This window comes from Primulina huaijiensis, chromosome 1 (assembly GCF_012295235.1).
Source record: "Primulina huaijiensis isolate GDHJ02 chromosome 1, ASM1229523v2, whole genome shotgun sequence".
Classification (NCBI taxonomy): Eukaryota; Viridiplantae; Streptophyta; class Magnoliopsida; order Lamiales; family Gesneriaceae; genus Primulina; species Primulina huaijiensis.
Genome location: NC_133306.1, coordinates 16238716 through 16243190, shown reverse-complemented (window position 1 = coordinate 16243190; position 4475 = coordinate 16238716).

Here is a 4475-nt window from a genome sequence, read left to right as displayed (position 1 = left end):
CAGTTACCGGTCAGTTCAGTTCAGTTCAGGGGCCACTTGCGTAGACCATAATCTCACCAAGAAAATTATTACAAGTTATTTCATTACAGGGCTCCAAGGAGCAAACATTTTCACTATGATTTTCAGTTCAGTTATGCACGTATTATAATTAATCATGACACGATATTTTACGTTATGCCTCACGACATGATATTTTCACTTGCATGAAATTTTATTATTTATTTACTCGTTATTTACGATATATGCATGCTGAGTCTTTAGACTCACTAGACTTGATTGTTGTAGGTACCGATGATGCAGGGACCGAGGGCGGGGACCAGTGAGCTAGCTTGGGTCGGCAGTAGTGGAACCCGAGGACCTCATGTTTTTAGCATTTACTATTTTGACTCAAACAAATTTCTTCGTTGTTGAATTGTTTTAAATTATTATCTTGCAAACAAACATTTACTTCCGCTGCTATTTTGAATGGTTAAACTTTTATCAGTTATTTATTTATGAATGATGCATTTTAATTAATTAAAAAGAAAAATTTTAAATTTTTCGCAAATTTTGAAGTACGTATTTAGAGGCCTCTACAGCTGGTATCAGAGCCTATGTTCTTGTAAAGGGTTGTACTATTACTGACCACGAGAAGCTCATGAAGTCACGTCTTCGGTCTGTAAGTTTTACATTCATGCATTTTATTTAAAGCCGGAATTTTTTTTAACTGCATGTTCTCATGAAGTATTTTTACGTTTAGATTTTAATCGTTCAATATTTATTTACATTTAAATAAATTATGGAATTATGCATGTTGGTTACGTATGGGCTATTTATGGAACAGTATGCCTCCTAGACGCCAAGTTGGACGCCCGAGAGGTGATGATGAGACTTGTCATGAGGACAGGGAGGAGCAGAGACAGGAGGGGAACGGACCTCCACCCCCTCCACCAAATATGAATGCCCAGATGCTAGCTGGTACGACTCAGTTCTTCGCACAGTTTGCAGGGAACAATGCTGTGGCGACCAGGCCGACAGGGCCTGAGGCTGTCTACGAGAGATTCATGAAGATGCGTCCTAAGGAGTTTTCAGGGACGACAGACCCCATGATTGCCGAGGGCTGGATCAAGTCCCTTGAAGTTATCTTCGAGTTCATGGAGCTTGGGGATGCAGACAGAGTCCGGTGTGCCAGCTACTTATTCGGAGGAGATGCCCGCTTATGGTGGGAAGGAGCATTAGTAGCCCTGAACTTGGCTACGCTGAGCTGGACACGCTTCACGGAGGTATTTTACTCCAAATATTCTACTGATGAGGTGCGTTCGCGTTTGACCAGGGAGTTTATGACCCTGAGGCAGGGAGAGCTGACTGTTACGGAATTAATCCGTAAGTTTGAGAGGGGCTGTCACTTTGTGCCCTTGATTGCGAATGATGCGGGTGCCAAGCTGAGGCACTTTCTTGATGGACTGCGGCCGATCTTACGCCGCGATATTAGGGTTGCTGGCCCTACTACTTTTGAAGTTGCCGTTTCTAGAGCTCTTGCCGCAGAGCAAGATCTGATTGACATTGAGAGGGAACGCTTGGGTAAGCGACCAGTCCAGGTACCACACCGCCCTCCTCCTCAGCAGTATCAGCAGCAGAACAAAAGGCTTTTTCACGGGCCGCCTAGAAACAGAGGTCAGCAGCAGCAGCAGCAGTGGGGACGCCCAGCCCCGAGGACTTTTGAGTACCCAGTTTGCCCTAAGTGCTCATGTCGCCATCCTGGAGCATGTATGTTTGACTCAGGAAAGTGTTATAAGTGTGGTAGTCCAGACCACTTATTTCTGCAGTGCCCTCAGAGGAATCCGCCTACCCAGGGCAGAGTTTTTGCCCTTCATGCGACAGAAACGAACCCAGAAACCATGCTTATGACAGGTATCTTAACGCTTTGAGTTATATTTGAAATTTGATGTTTTGGGAATCTAGGTTAATATTTTTGAACTTAGAAATTGCGATAAGATTGCATGCTCTACTCAGTATTATTTTAGGGAATTAGGATAGAAGAACTCTGGCCTTTGCATGTCTATAAGTTTAGTTCCTATAACTATTGGGTTCAACTTAGAGTTCCGATCTTTCAGGGAGGATTTTTATTTCTGGTTCCGCTACGAAGGCCTTGATAGATTCAGGGGCCACTCACTCATTTATTGAGGAGGTCTTTGCTAATTTCCTCAAGGTCAAGACAGTTGGGCTAGATGTAGTCTATTTAGTAGTATTGCCGTCAGGCGAGGAGATGACAGCTACCAATGTGATCCGAGACATAGACCTGGAGCTACATGGAAATCTTGTATATGCGGATCTTATAGTGTTGTCGATGCCGGAGTTTGACATCATCTTAGGGATGGACTGGCTATTGCGGAACAGAGTGTTGATAGACTTCCAGCGGAGATCTGTTCTAGTCCGACCGCCGGGAATGGAGCAGTTCTTATTTGAGCCAGACAGGTACTTTCCTTTATCGCGCATTATACCTTATGTTCAGGCTAGGAAGCTCATGCATAGAGGGTGTCGGGCATTTTTAGCAACCTTTATATCTGTCCCCGAGGCACCCAGTCAGTCAGCCGCAGATGTTCCGATTGTCAAAGATTTCTTAGACGTTTTTCCCGAGGACGTCTTTGGTATGCCACCCAAGCGAGAGGTGGAGTTTTCTATTGAGCTTATGCCAGGTACGACTCGGATATCCAAAGCGCCGTACCGATTAGCGCCGACAGAGATGGCAGAGCTTAAGAAGCAGATTCAGGAACTTCTAGACAAGGAGTTCATTCGCCCGAGTTTTTCACCATGGGGCGCGCCAGTTTTGTTTGTGAAGAAGAAGGATGGCTCGATGAGGCTCTGCATTGACTACCGGGAATTGAACAGGGTTACAGTGAAAAACAAATACCCGCTCCCGCGGATTGAGGATTTATTTGATCAGTTGCAGGGAGCTTCAGTATTCTCCAAGATTGATCTGCGTTCTGGTTATCACCAGTTGAGGGTGAAAGACGCCGATGTTTTGAAGACTGCTTTCAGGATTCGTTATGGCCACTACGAGTTCCTTGTGATGCCGTTCGGTTTGACAAATGCGCCAGCGATCTCCATGGATCTCATGAATCGCGTATTTCAGCCGTATCTTGATGAGTTCGTGATAGTATTCATAGACGACATTCTTGTCTACTCAAAGAATCACGAGGATCACAGCAGACACCTGACCACAGTGTTGCAGACCTTGCAGAAGCACAAGTTATTCGCCAAATTCAGTAAATGCGAATTCTGGTTAGAGAAGGTGGCGTTCTTAGGCCACATTGTTTCTAGCAGCGGTATTGAGGTAGACCCAGCAAAAGTTGCAGCAGTCAGAGATTGGGTTGTGCCGCAGAATGCATCTGAGATCCGTGGTTTTCTTGGGTTAGCAGGATATTATCGGAAATTCATTCAGGGATTCTCCTCTATTGCCGTTCCACTCACATCATTGACCAAAAAGAATGCTAAATTTGTGTGGAGCGAGGAGTGTCAGAAGAGCTTCGATACTTTGAAGCAAGCTCTTATCTCAGCACCAGATTTGGCTATGCCATCAGGGCCCGGAGATTTTGTTCTGTATACCGATGCTTTGAAGCTCGGTCTAGGCGCAGTATTGATGCAGCATGGAAAGGTAATAGCATATACTTCTAGACAGTTGAAAACTCATGAGAAGAACTACCCTACCCATGATCTAGAGTTGGCCGCCGTGGTTTTTGCCTTGAAGATTTGGAGGCATTATTTGTATGGAGAGAAGTGCCAGATCTTTACCGACCACAAGAGCCTCAAGTACTTCTTTACGCAGAAAGAGCTGAATATGCGTCAGAGGCGATGGTTGGAGCTTGTGAAGGATTATGACTGTGACATTAGCTACCACCCGGGTAAAGCTAATGTAGTTGCGGATGCATTGAGCAGAAAAGTCGCAGTGATGGCTCATTTGACGATTCAGAGACTTCTTCAGTCTGAGATGCAGAGGTTTGATCTAGCGACATATCCTCGAGGTAGAGTTCCCCGTCTATCTACCTTGACTATCCAGTCTTCTCTCATTGACCGTATTCGCAGTAGTCAGCCAGCAGATGAGCAGTTGGCAAAGTGGAAGCAGCGAGATGAGGCCAAGGGCAGTGTCTTGTATACAGTTAGTGACGGTATTGTCAGATATCGAGACAGGATATGGGTTCCTAGCAGTGATTCTATCCGATCAGATATTCTATCAGAGGCCTATATGTCGCCGTACTCGATTCATCCAGGGAGTACGAAGATGTACAAAGACCTGCNGCTGGTCTCTGATGCTCTGCCTTCACTAACTGACAAGTCAGACACGCGGATACAAAACGTCTGATATCCTTCTTCATTCCTGGCCACCAGTACAATAACTGCAGGTCTTTGTACATCTTCGTACTCCCTGGATGAATCGAGTACGGCGACATATGGGCCTCTGATAGAATATCTGATCGGATAGAATCACTGCTAGGAAC